Here is a 14,901-nt window from a genome sequence, read left to right as displayed (position 1 = left end):
ATATATATACACACACACACACACACACACACACACACACACACTGTATTTGCAACTTAGTCCTTGGTTACTATGGCAATGCATTTATATTTGTATCTCTCTAAAATAATTAGATAACATACCATTGATATTTTGGGGTATAACGTCTACAACAGAAACTGGAGGCTTCATTACTTCATGACTGCAAGGGAAAGGATTTGATGGTGTGCCTAGTAATAGTGTAATGACCGCTTACCCTGTCGTAATAACCGCGGCCTCTATAGTAATAACCCGATGTTCCCCAGTATTAATCCTGTTATCTTGTTATCTCTCGTGATCGTAATATACGCTCTCTGTTGTACATCTCTGTCTCTCTTCACTCAATACCCCAGCTTAACACTGTTACAGTCCAGCATGACCCCTCACTGGACTGCCCCGTATATAAGAGGAGTATTAAATGAGGAAGATACACCAAGGACAAGGGTTATTAGTTAAAAAAAATAACAAAACACATTTGCACTGCCACCACCTTCCCGACCAACCATACCTGAATGTGTCTTATCACCGATCCCCCAGGAAGGCAAGGAATCAGTAACCATGGGACTCCGGGTAATATGAATTTCAGTAATAAATTTTGGAAAATTAGTTTGTTTAATTCCCGTTACTTATTTGAATCCAAGGGCAACTTTAGTATCTATTAATAGTAGGAGAACATGGGGGCTTCCAATACAACACCTAAAAATGACAAAGTAGCAAAATATATCAAAGGGTAGTTAAGTGAATACCACTGGACAAGCTATACAATTTATTTTATGAAACATGTAAATTAAGACAATTTGAACACATCACCTATTCTATTTCCCTAGAGGCACAATGGATATTTATTGAGGACACGAAACTCAAGTGCTACTATACCTTAAATACCCGCACTACGGCCACGATGTTGATGGCTGCCCTCAGCCCCGAGGATACGGGCTTGCGGCTCTGTTCCTAATACACTCCCAAGACACACTGATGAAATTTTGTTTTACCAGCTTATTGCTGGGAAGGATTACTCCTCCCACCATCTACTACAGCCCCAGGGCTCCACCCATTATTTTGGCAATGGCCAACCATTTAACGCATAGGCCTGAGGTCTGGCTCTCTAGGGCCAATAAGGACTTGGCCCTTATCTCAGGCCAATCACCTTCACTGATCTGCCGTGGAAAGCTACAAGAATTCCTGAAGATTGAGTCAGCTATGAGAAGGGAGACAAGGCGCCTCTATGGGGCCCCCAGTACACCTGCGAGCAATGTTTACAAAACTGATAAATTATGTTCAAGCCTGTCTCCTCTAAGATAGGAGTAGGGACATTTGACTCTGCCTGGTATGGGGAAGGCCGCTGCTGAGAGGGAAAGAGAGGGAATGAGAGGGAAAGAGAGGGGATGAGAGGGGGAAGTTGAGTGGGAGAAGCCAAGGTATCCAAGACCACCCTACCCTCAGGTCAACCTCTTGACCCTGACAAATGGGCGACAGGGGGGGGGGGGAAGAGGAGAGGAGACGAATGACGGCCAAGGGGAGGGGAGAAGGAAGGAGGGGAGAGGGAGAAGGAAAGGAGGGGAGAAGGAGAGGGAAAAGAGGGGAGAAGGGAGAACCAATGATCTGAGCCCCAGATCATTACAACTCCCCCTCCTCGGAAATTAAGAAATTTGTGTGTAAAGCAAGTTACACACACTTTTCTTATCCAGAAATCCTGCCCTACCCTAACCATTAACTCCAAAAACAACATTTTTAACCCAACACTATTTTCAACCAATGCCTCAAAACAAAAGAAATTATCTAATCCTAACTAATTCCATACAATACTCCAACAACAATAACGGCACACCCAAAAAGTGTGCCCCAGCATGTATTTATACCTATCAACACAACAGTAATAATACATAAAACATAAGGACAGAGACCGTCCCTATAATCCTGGCTGTCCAACTTGGATGCAGCCCCGTACCCTTCCAACTACCTGGAAGACAAAATATCCTATACCTGTCTTGATATAGTAACACATAACTGGAGAAATCCCAACCTAACAATTACTAACTAGCTAAAATCAGCTGATAGCCTTCAGCTATCCCAGTATTCCACCCGGAAAAAAGATGACACACATCACACAAAACATTAAAAAAAAATCAATGTCATAAAAAAATTAACAAAATTAAAAAATTATATCAAAATAGAAGAACACTACCTCTCAGGGACCTAGTGTTCCACTCCACACCTGTGGCAACTGTCCACCACAGCGCTTCCCAATCTTAAAATCTAAAGAAAATACACAAAAATATTTTTATTATTAAAAAAAATTCAATGTCCACAGACATGTCCCTCAACCAACAACAACACTCTGGATATAAGTTCCTCAAACTCCTAATATCCCAGAGTTCATATTCAAGTCCACAACAACAGCGGGTGAACACATTTGTCAGACTGTGTACCACACCCTTATTGTTCAGTAAACCACAAAAAAAAAAATAAAAAAAATATATGTATAACTATCAGTATCTAGGATCTAGAAAAATCTAGATAAAGTTCCCCACTGATCAACGTTTCTAGAGACGTTAGCTGGTTCTCAAACCCGTTCACTCATACAACTTATCTAGAGACAGGGTCATTTTCTAATGTTCACTTTCTAGATTTATTTCTCTATTTCACTAGTACTAGTTTTCAACATTTAATACTGGTCCAGAGAACTTTCCGAAGGTGTATAGGTGCTTACTATCAGAAGGAAAATTAAAAGTTGAACTGTTCCGAGTTACCACAGTTTACTATATTAATAGCGTTTATTTGTATATGAAACTTTTCTATAAATATTTTCTCTCGTTCGTTCCTGTTGACATTTCGTTGCTGTAGATTCCGGCGACTACCTCATGTTGCTTGAAGATCCTGGTCGTCTGGAAGTTCCATTTCCGGCCTTGGCCAACTACGGACAGTACACGGGGGGGGGGGGTCTCGTACTAACCGCACCTGACTTGAGTGACAGCTGGCGGCTGTCAGCTCAGGTGGACCCCGCTAACAGGAACCCGGGTTCACCTCTTCTTATCGCTCCCCAAACAGTCTTGATGGATTGTTGTTAACCATGGCTGCCACAGTAGAGCACAGCTTCGACGTGTCACGATGTCTCGCGTTGGTAGTGAGGTTCGAGTGGCGTTGAAGAGGATGGCATGGTGACAGGACAGGTGGGCCTTGCCTCAGCTCCTGGGCGACGTCATCTACCGGCTTTTACTTGTTATCCCGGTACTACTGGGCCGGTACACCTTCCGTGCAACCCCTCGTGCAGCTGAACTTGGGCCGAGGTACAGGGTTGTACCTCATCTGGCGATTCCGCAAGCACTCTGTAGGGGTAGTGCTGTTCGTACCTGAGACCACCGCGTTGCATCTTGGTTTCCACAGACGGCGCAACCGCAGGTTTTGATAGAGCTGACCAGTCCTTGCAATTAGCGTTCTTCTTCGTAGACCACTCGTCTTCCACTTCCGGTTTTCCCGCAGTCTTGACTACGCGGCTGGTGGGCTTGGTTGGTGACTTTGAGACAGCTTGTCCACGGTTGTGATGGTGACTGGACTCTGCTCCGTGAAGACAGCATGGCTGGACTGGAACAACCTCGTTAGTGACGTGAGGTGTCGGCCGGGTGACTGTACGCCAGTCACCCCTTCCGGATAACCAATTGACGAGTTACCGGGTACAAGGGGGGAGGACTTTATGTAACGTGCCTCAGACCCCCGATCTTATCAGCCAGGTGGGTCATCCCCAGACCTGCTGATCTCGATCCTTGGTTCACGTGTGACTGGGAGGCTGGAACTGGTGTACCATCAGACCTGAGAAAGACAGACAACAACAAATGGCGGAAGCATGGATATTACTCTGAGGTGTAGGAAGTTGGAAACCCCAGAGCAAGGCAAGTATGCTACCTGAGCCATGCACATCAGTAAATACACACCAGTGCCTCTACAGGATAATTATTATGAAATTACTAAACCTGACTAGGGGAGATCATTAACAATTTACTGTACAGCTCGCGACCTTGTTACCATAGGGTGACAAGATTGAACTTGACTACTGATGAGATCTGAATGAGGTCATCCTCATCATCTGACTCAGCACTTGGATCATTAGACAGGTCAGGAATTAGACTTGCTGAAGGCAGCTCTAGTTCCTCCCTCGCGTGATAAGGTTTTAATTTATTAATGTGAATCGTTCTCTCAACTTGGTCTTCAAAAATACCTTTAATAACAAAATTAACCGGACCTTTTCTTTCAATTACTCGATAAAGACCCCGCCATCTAGGTGCAAGTTTCCTACTCTGATTGGCAGGAGCCGCCTCATTAACTCTCAACACAAGACTCCCGACTTTCAACTCAAGAGGTCGTACCTTCTTGTCATAATGCTGAGCATAGCGGTCTCGTGCTGTCTTGGAAGCCCTGGCTGCAATTCTCCATGCATTTTTCATCTTATTTAAAACTTCTGATGGGTAATCTTCCCCATACACAATATTATGTCTGTTAAGCAGACCTGATGGGAAATTACATGAATGCCCTGTGAACAGCAAAAGGGGTTGGGTGTTAATGGATCGATGGATGGCAGTGTTCAGAGCCAACTGGACATAGGGGAGTTGTTCGTCCCACGAATTTGCATCATGCTCTGCAAGAATTGCAAGCATATCTTTAACTGACCGGTTCGTCCGTTCTGTCATGCCGTTAGCCTGAGGGTGATAAGCCGTCGTGAATGCTGACGTGGTTTCTATAATTTTACATACTTCTCTAAAAATATTCCCATTAAATTCCTGACCTCGGTCAGAAACTAACACTTTAGGGGGACCGAATACAGTGACGAACCTATCTAAGAACGCCTTTGCAACAGTTCGTGAATCCTTCTGAGGCAATGCAATCAGTGTGGTGTACCTGGACAGGTGGTCTACCAACACCAATACGTAACGGTTTCCTGAATGACTGTGATGCAGATCAATCAGATCAGCCCCCACCCGATCTAAAGGTTCCAAAATTTCTGGGAATTCTTGCAATGGAGCCTGTACCTTAAGGGTACCTTTCCTCCTTTGACAATGACCACAGGACTTAACGAAGTTAATGACCTCTGTTAACATACCGGGGAAGAAAAAGAGTGACTTGGCTTTCATGTGAGTTTTAAAAATCCCCGGATGACCTGCAATCTTAGACGAATGTGCGAGTTTCAACGCCGACTTCTTCAACACCTCTGGGATAACCAACTGAAAAGCTGCACGATCCTGCTGTCCCTTTACATAAAATAAGACCCCATCCTTCATTTCAAAATCATGAATTGCTAAATTACGTTTCTTCGACGGATATTTTCCTCCCTCCAAAAGTTCAATAATTTCCTTCCACCTTGGTTCGTTCATCTGGAATTCTCGCATTTTCTCACTGGAAATATTTTCAATATTAAGATTTACGTTAATAGTAGCAATGTTTCTACTCAAAGTATCTGGTACAACATGTGATGGTCCAGGCTTGTAAAGTATTTGGAATGAGTGAGCAGCTAGTTCATGAGACCAACGTGACATGCGAGGGCACTTAGTTCTTTTCTTAAAAATATGAGTCAACGCCCTGTGATCTGTATAAATGACAAAGTGACGTTGGAAAAGATACGATTCAAAGTACCTGACACTTTCTACCACAGCCAAAGCCTCCCTACCCGTTGCAGAATAGCGGACCTCCGGACCCTTAACCTTCCTGCTGAAATATGCAACTGGGTGAGGAAGATTGTCATTGTCACGTTGCATTAAGCACCCACCAATAGCTATGCCACTGGCGTCAGTGTGTACTTCCCACTCCTTATCAAAATCCGGTACTGCCAAGACTGGGGTGGCAATGAGTTGACTTTTTAATTTTGCATAAGCGTTATCATGCTCAAGTTTCCAAACGAATCTAACATTTTTCTTAGTGAGCTCAGTTAACGGTGCTGTTGTTCTTGCAAAACCCTCAATGTGGCGACGGAAATATCCGGCTGCCCCCAGAAACCTTCGAACATCCTTTGCTGTCTTAGGTGTTGGCCTGTCAGCAATGGCACGACAGGAGTCGGGGTCAGGTCGGATACCGTCTGTGCTCACCTGGAATCCCAGAAACTTGAATTTCTGAGATGCCAGAGTGCACTTACTCACGTTAAGTTTGAACCCCGCCTTATCTAACAGTGCCAACGTCTCAGTCAAATCTCGTAAGTGCTCATCAAACGTCCTGGAGTAGATAACCACATCATTCAGGTACGCTAACGAGTGCCTCCCCAAGACTGGACTGAGGATATAATTAATTGCCCTCTGAAATGATGAAGGCGCTGTCTTTAACCCGAAAGGCATCCGCTTGAATTGATAAGTATGAACCCCATCAGAGAAGGCGGTCTTTTCTCTATCTTTCTCAGCGACTGGGATGGCCCAATACGCAGATTTCGCATCCAGAGTGGAAAAGTATTTGGCTGCCCCAAACTGATCTATTATTTCTTGTATCCGTGGCAAAGGATACACATCACCTTTAGTAATTTCGTTGATCTTTCGGTAGTCAACACAAAACCTATAACTACCATCCGGTTTACGTACCAACACTACTGGCGACAACCATGGTGATGTACTAGGCTCTATCACATCCTGTCTCAACATTTTCTGACACTCATCCCTAATTACTTCCTTCGCCCGTTCCGGAAGTCTCCATTGACGGGTGTAAATAGGAGGATGGTCACCTGTAGGAATAACATGCTCGATCCTATCCAGAAGCCCGATCTGATCGTCTTCTTTTGCAAACAGTCTAGGGAATTTACGTAAAATCCCTCTCAAAAGTTTCCTATCTGACTGTTGCACATGTTGCAAATCCAGAGCCGAGATTAACTTATCAACTTCTTGAATATTACTACTTTTCCTGTCTCGGTCTTGTGTTTCCCCTGTGTACTACTTTCTGTAACATTAAGTGCACTACATTGTGCTATGGTGGCTGGCATCTCCTCCTGGCTTTGATACTGAAAAATTCCTGTATTTTCTACAATTGTAGCCTGAGACACCCTATCACCTGCCCTGAAACGATAGGTTTTGTGCGAGAGATTGACAACTGGAATAAGGGCACCTTTATCAAGCACTGTGATCAAATGATGAGGGATCAACAACCTGTCACATCTCCCAGCCACCTGAAGGGTGGTACCTGGTGCAATGTGACGTCCCACTGATACTTTAATGAATTTAACTGAATGTGGTGGGCAACATTGTTTCACCAAGGCATGTAACCCACATGATTTCTTCTCTGTGTCTGGAAGAGACTTAAACAACAACTTTGGGTAGTGAATGTTGTACTTCTGTTTCTTACTAATGGAAGCAATTACTGGAGGATGATCTACCATTTTAATGGGATACACTACCTGGCCCAACTTCAGTCTGCACTTCCTTGCTCCCTCTTGAGCCGACAAAGAATAGTTAACTCGTCCCAGAAAATCCATTCCCAACAAAATCTGACCAGGGAATGCAAGATTTTCGACAATCGTGCAATTGTGTGGGTAAGCTTCCCCCTTACCCACTTCAAAATTGAGAGTGGCCTGGCCCAAGATATTAATATGTTGACCATTTACTGCTGTTAAATGCTTCCCACAACGCTTAAGGCGTGTCTCTTTAAGTGTGCTGACGGCTGACTTTTTAATGAGAGTTGCTTGACTTCCGGTGTCCACAAAAACTGTGAATCTCACACCTTCAACCGTCATCTCAAACGTAGGTCTGCCACCACCCGAGGCGGGATTCTCTCATGATTCTGTTCTCCCCTTCCGGCATCTCGCTTTCACGTGGCCTCTTTTCCCACAATTAAAACAAGTACGCGAGTCCCACCAGTCATTACGTGGGGGTTGTTGCGTGCGACCACTGCCCCCCCGCTTTCGTCTGGGGGGGTCCTGACCTATTGCCCCCTTGTCCGCTCTCTACCTTCCTGCTCACCGCATTGACATATGGAGACGTCCGCGCCTCCTCCGCATCCAAGTCCTCATCTATATGGTCTTCGGCGTATTGTACGAGTTCCCTAAAACTCAGGGAAGCCGTGTCCGTAGCGAGGTATGGACCGATATGAGCGGGCAAGGCCTTACAAAATAGCTGCTTTGCAAACCGTTCCTCCTGCTGCGCATCGTAACCCAACTCCTGAGTGAGATCGCCTATCCTGGTCCTAAGGAAGGCACCAAAATCTTTTAATTGAGTACCTTTATCCCTCTGCAATGACGTTAAGTAGCGACGAGCCTCCTCTTTAGTAATTTTCGCCTTAAATCGATCCTTGATGGCCTGCACGAATTGTGGCCACGTCACCAAATGCCTGAATTCCTCAGACTTCCTCAGGGGCCCGTCGCGACCCACACATGCCCCAGTGGCCAGATTAATTTTAGTTTCATCGTCAGGAGCCGCGGCTAACACAGAATCCATCTCCCACAACCAATTTTCCACACAACGGTTGCGTTCCACTTTATTCGATGGGAGTTCAGCACAATTTAACCTTGGCAAGGACAACTTCGGGAGTGACGCCACAGGTCCCGGTCTATAGGATGGAGTACTGGGAGTGTAAGGGGGTGCCTGACCAGGGGGGGGGGGGGAAGGAACTATGAGGGGTTGGGTGTAGGATGGGGATAGGGGTTGGGAGTGGGGTGAGGAGGGATTCCCCAGTGACCAAGGGGCTACCCCAGGTGAGTAACTATTTGAGGCACTACTCTGATAAGGTGGTTGTTGACCCTGTTGTTGATTGTGTGAGGGTGGTGAACCGTTCTGTCCTTGTAGTAACTGTAGCAGCATCTGTAGTACCTGTGGTTGTTGTTGTGCCACCTGTTGTACCTGTTGTTGTGCAACCTGTTGTACCTGATGTTGTTGTGCAACCTGTTGTACCTGATGTTGTTGTGCAACCTGTTGTACCTGATGTTGTTGTGCAACCTGTTGTACCTGATGTTGTTGTGTAACCTGTTGTACCTGTTGTTGTTGAGCAACCTGTTGTACCTGTTGTTGTTGTGTAACCTGTTGTGCCTGTTGTTGGTGTGCAACCTGTTGTACCTGGTGTTGTTGTGCAACCTGTTGTACCTGTTGTTGTTGAGCAACCTGTTGTACCTGTTGTTGTGCAACCTGTTGTACCTGTTGTTGTGCAACCTGTTGTACCTGTTGTTGTTGTGCAACCTGTTGTACCTGTTGTTGTTGAGCAACCTGTTGTACCTGTTGTTGTGCAACCTGTTGTACCTGGTGTTGTTGTGCAACCTGTTGTGCCTGTTGTTGTTGAGCAACCTGTTGTGCAACCTGTTGTACCTGTTGTTGCTGTGCAACCTGTTGTACCTGGTGTTGTTGAGCAACCTGTTGTACCTGTTGTTGTTGTGCAACCTGTTGTACCTGTTGTTGTTGTGCAACCTGTTGTACCTGGTGTTGTTGTGATCCGTTTTGCCCCTGCAGTAACTGTAGTAGCATCTGTATGGCTTGTTGTTGTGCGTCGGGTTGTACCTGTTGTAATTGTTGGGGTTGTGGTGGTGGTGTGTGTACGCTCATAAGCCCAGGGATCGTCAGGCCTTGAGAACCCGCAATGGCATCATCCCCGGGAACTCCGTGTACAACTGGGGTGGATGTTCTAATAGTGAAGGCCCCAACCTCATCACTTCCTATCGCCTCACCAATCATCGTGATGTCCGCGGAACAAGAGCCCCCCCAATGAAATCCTGCTTCCGTCCAGGGCTGCCGCCCCTTGGGCACCCGGATCCGTTACTTCCCCCGTGGGGTTCGCTTGGCCACCAGTGGGGTCCGCTTGGGGTCCCTCCTCAAGTGCTAACGTCTGTACTGCCCCCACCAGGTGAGGGTCTGTCGATGGAGCTCCCCCGGTAGCCTCGTCGTCTACAATACCTTTACTCCTGAGCTTCATGTACTTATCACACGACATATTCTCGCTAAACCTCGCAACCTAACCCTACCTGGGGAAAACAGGCAAAGTTCTGAACCCGCCAAGCGATTGGGGTGAAATTTTAACACAACCCCGATCTCAACAACTAATCACTCGCTCAATAATCTCTAACCTTTTATGTTAAACCTCTTGAACATCTAGACCGGAACTACTCTTCATTCACGTCGGTCACCGCGTTCCACAGCCCCAGTGAAAACCATAAATTACCGAAGCTTGTTGACAGACGATGACAGCTGTCGGCGTCAGAGTCTCGCTGATTACGCTACACCAATGAATGAATTCTTTAGTCCTATTATCCTCTTCTCTCAGTCGTCAAATTTATATGCGGACAGATGGAATTACGCAACCGGCATCGACTACTTATCATCACTTGTGAAACAAAACACTGTATACGATGTTGAATAAACTATATATGCGCACTTATAAACCACACAAAAAGGTTACGTTAATTATTAAATGATCGGACTACTAGCGTAAACTTGAAAAAAATGTAATTACTTTCCACCATATTTATTAGACACTCGAAGTGGACTGGTAACGCAAATATAAAAAGAATTATAGTACGACTTCCTTGTCTGTAAATGCAAACCCAATATAAATCTTAGAAAGTTGATAATTACCGAATTCTTGAACCAGATATACTGAATTTATACAATTAATATTTACGTGAAAGGAATTACACTGAATTTACTGTAAATAATTTAGTTTCAACTCTGTTTTTATTTGTCGAAAATAATCAGTCTAGTTTACCAGCGCACAATAAATACAACACTTTACGTTAACTGAATTTCTTAAATTTTTCTTGAAAATCTTAGGCGCACTAGGAATGAATGACGTTATCGTTAATTTAACACTGGCGCGATGTTTATATCCCCAACAATTATTTTTAATTCCGTAACGCCGATACTAACAACGGCGCTCGGACATAATTATAAGTATTATTAGTTAAACCAAATTAATGTTAAAATAATTATTTACGTTACTGTATGAACTTGATGGTTTCTTAGCATACACTTGTTCACCGCCGGTCGCGTTGTAGAATACTGAGAAATATACGCTGATAACTGCGACGCTCACGGCTACAGAGTCGCGCTGAACCTTAAGTAAAAATTAGTAATTAATTTCCCAAAATTATAATTTAAATACTGGCGCGTAGTTGACTTGTGACTTTAACGGAGTATAACACTCGCTAACCACTTGGACACGTTGGTAAGTATACAAAAATTTAAAATGCGCTCACTGTGACGAAGGCGAATCCTCAGAAAGTAGTCTCCGCACTAATTCTTAATTAACCAAGTATTTCTTTTCTCAAAATTATAAATTAAATACCGACGTGTAGTTCGCTTATCACTTGAACTGAATATACTACTCGCGAGACACTTAGACACTTGGTTGAGCGCAAACAATTACTGGGCGCTGAGTAAAACCGCTAGAAAATTCAGAGTCCCAACGCTAATTCGCTTAAATGACCAAAATTCGACTTTTGGTCTCTCAAAGTTCTAACACGGATCACTTTAATCGCACACTTGAATTAACACTGACGACCCGATGATCGTATGGCCAGGCACAAAACAAGAATTTATTCCGAAATTGAGATTTTCCAAGCGACTTTGAAAAATGTCATCATAAAAATTTTCCACGATCTCACTGATTTCAGTTCTTTCACTGACTTCACTTTATACACCGCACTTCACTTGAACACAGTAAACCACTCACCTTTTAGTAATTCCCTCAAAGAATTAATACTGCACAATACGAAAAAAAATCCAGACTTAAACATGTAAAACAAATACTTAGAAAGATAATAACACTTATATATGAGAATTAGGTAACCAAGGGGGAACACTTAACTACCGAAGGGATACTTAACCTGAAAGGGAACTTAATATACAGGGAACTTAATTTAGTACTTAAGGAAATCTCGATTTAACCTATAACCGTCCCGTCCCGGCCCGCCCTGTCGCTTCTCCAAGCCTAGGTAACCACATTCACCTAGATCCCGACAGTACCAAATAATCCTGTCCTTCGCGGTCAACGGTTAGACTAGATAGCGGAACAACCGACGGATCTAACTGTCCGACACCACCGTAATTCCGTTGCTAGAGAATCTACTACGCCATCCCTCAGTGAACTCTTGGTACCTTCATGGCTGTACCGTAAAAATCTAGCGATTGGGTCGCCTAACACGCCCTCGGGGATAATAATTAGCGTCCTAATACTTCCCCGCCCCGACAATTCGACACCTAGAATTGTTGCTGCGAAGACCACCACGCAGCACCCTTGTCCGTAGTTGCAGAGGGTCGAGAAAAATAATACCCTTTCCAACTACCCAAGGCGGCCTCCACACTTAACTGCCTGCTAGCGCATACACTTAAGTGACTAATTAAACTTACCAGCCCCGCACGACCCTAGAATCGCCTACTCTATGCGAATCGCACCACATAGGATTACCGTCGACTCTTATCTCATGGGCCCCGGCTGCACCCTCACCACATAGCATAACCGAACGGACAGGCGCGTGAGGCTTCAATAATCGTCAAGAAATTATTGAAACACCGCTGCTACCATTGTAATGACCGCTTACGCTGTCGTAATAACCGCGGCCTCTATAGTAATAACCCGATGTTCCCCAGTATTAATCCTGTTATCTTGTTATCTCTCGTGATCGTAATATACGCTCTCTGTTGTACATCTCTGTCTCTCTTCACTCAATACCCCAGCTTAACACTGTTACAGTCCAGCATGACCCCTCACTGGACTGCCCCGTATATAAGAGGAGTATTAAATGAGGAAGATACACCAAGGACAAGGGTTATTAGTTAAAAAAAATAACAAAACACATTTGCACTGCCACCACCTTCCCGACCAACCATACCTGAATGTGTCTTATCACCGATCCCCCAGGAAGGCAAGGAATCAGTAACCATGGGACTCCGGGTAATATGAATTTCAGTAATAAATTTTGGAAAATTAGTTTGTTTAATTCCCGTTACTTATTTGAATCCAAGGGCAACTTTAGTATCTATTAATAGTAGGAGAACATGGGGGCTTCCAATACAACACCTAAAAATGACAAAGTAGCAAAATATATCAAAGGGGAGTTAAGTGAATACCACTGGACAAGCTATACAATTTATTTTATGAAACATGTAAATTAAGACAATTTGAACACATCACCTATTCTATTTCCCTAGAGGCACAATGGATATTTATTGAGGACACAAAACTCAAGTGCTACTATACCTTAAATACCCGCACTACGGCCACGATGTTGATGGCTGCCCTCAGCCCCGAGGATACGGGCTTGCGGCTCTGTTCCTAATACACTCCCAAGACACACTGATGAAATTTTGTTTTACCAGCTTATTGCTGGGAAGGATTACTCCTCCCACCATCTACTACAGCCCCAGGGCTCCACCCATTATTTTGGCAATGGCCAACCATTTAACGCATAGGCCTGAGGTCTGGCTCTCTAGGGCCAATAAGGACTTGGCCCTTATCTCAGGCCAATCACCTTCACTGATCTGCCGTGGAAAGCTACAAGAATTCCTGAAGATTGAGTCAGCTATGAGAAGGGAGACAAGGCGCCTCTATGGGGCCCCAGTACACCTGCGAGCAATGTTTACAAAACTGATAAATTATGTTCAAGCCTGTCTCCTCTAAGATAGGAGTAGGGACATTTGACTCTGCCTGGTATGGGGAAGGCCGCTGCTGAGAGGGAAAGAGAGGGAATGAGAGGGAAAGAGAGGGGATGAGAGGGGGAAGTTGAGTGGGAGAAGCCAAGGTATCCAAGACCACCCTACCCTCAGGTCAACCTCTTGACCCTGACAAATGGGCGACAGGGGGGGGGGGGAAGAGGAGAGGAGACGAATGACGGCCAAGGGGAGGGGAGAAGGAAGGAGGGGAGAGGGAGAAGGAAAGGAGGGGAGAAGGAGAGGGAAAAGAGGGGAGAAGGGAGAACCAATGATCTGAGCCCCAGATCATTACAATAGAAAAAAAAATGTAAAAAATATATTACTAAAACAAGTTATTTATAATTACATTTAAGAGCAGTTAGTGATTATATTTAACTGTTGACAATAATACTAATACCTAAAGCTCTGCTTTTTCTAGACGAAGTGCCAGTGTACATAATTGTCCGCCTTTTTGGGTTGTTATTTTGGGAATTATAAATTGCTCGAAGCCTTGTTATCTCCTCTTCAATCTCCTTCAATTTCTTTTGGTGTTGTAAATCTTGCACACTTTTATGCAACTCATAAGAAAGCAAGCATAAGAAATATTGCCGGAACAACCGTAGACATTTTCAAGAGGAAACTAGATTTATTCCTCCAAGGAGTGCCGGACCAACCGGGCTGTGGTGGGTATGTGGGCCTGCGGGCCGCTCCAAGCAACAGTCTGGTGGACCAAACTCTCACAAGTCGAGCCAGGCCTCGGGCCATGCTTGGGGAGTAGAAGAACTCCCAGAACCCCATCAACCAGGTATCAACCAGGTATCATCTGAACATAGATAAAGAACACAAAGTATTCTATGTAAAGCTGGAAAATGATATTATCCAACACAAATACGTGAAGTGTGTGAAAGCTGTATTTTAAATGCAGATGACATAAATTGCTCATTTGACAATATATGTTGGTAATCTTTACGACAATATGAAAGGGAGTAAAATATTTCCTTTAAATAAAATAAAATTAATCAATTATATGTTATTTATTTCCATATTAAACATTGAATAAAAATATAAGTGAGCTTACCATGTACAACAGGTATATGTTTTTTCTTTTCTGATCTCTTGATATTTGCCTGAGCCTGGCTTTCCGGCTGAGCTTTACGTTTGGCATCAAAAAGCCTATAGCCACACTTGCAGACATGTTGATTAATGTTCACGATAATATTACATGAGGGACATAATCGCTGTAAAGCGTTTCTCAGGACTGAAAAATAAAGATAATTAGGGTTATGATAAACTGTGCAGTACAGTATAATTACAT

General features: G+C 44.2%; 1 protein-coding gene across 1 annotated transcript in view; it reads right to left on the bottom strand.

Annotated features, from left to right (window-relative positions):
• The window catches only part of LOC123753234 (uncharacterized), a 20,468-nt gene extending 6,129 nt beyond the window's left edge, over nucleotides 1–14,339 (bottom strand). The window contains exons 1-2 of the mRNA XM_069309385.1: nucleotides 14,005–14,339; nucleotides 123–209 (exon numbers count right to left, since the gene is read on the bottom strand). The gene's annotated coding sequence lies outside the window, so the exon portion shown is untranslated. The remainder of the gene's footprint in view (nucleotides 1–122; nucleotides 210–14,004) is intronic.
• Between the last annotated feature and the right edge of the window lie 562 nt (nucleotides 14,340–14,901).

This window comes from Procambarus clarkii, chromosome 65 (assembly GCF_040958095.1).
Source record: "Procambarus clarkii isolate CNS0578487 chromosome 65, FALCON_Pclarkii_2.0, whole genome shotgun sequence".
Taxonomy (NCBI): Eukaryota; Metazoa; Arthropoda; class Malacostraca; order Decapoda; family Cambaridae; genus Procambarus; species Procambarus clarkii.
Note: the sequence above shows the minus strand (reverse complement) of the source record. Positions and strands in the feature narration are given on the sequence as shown.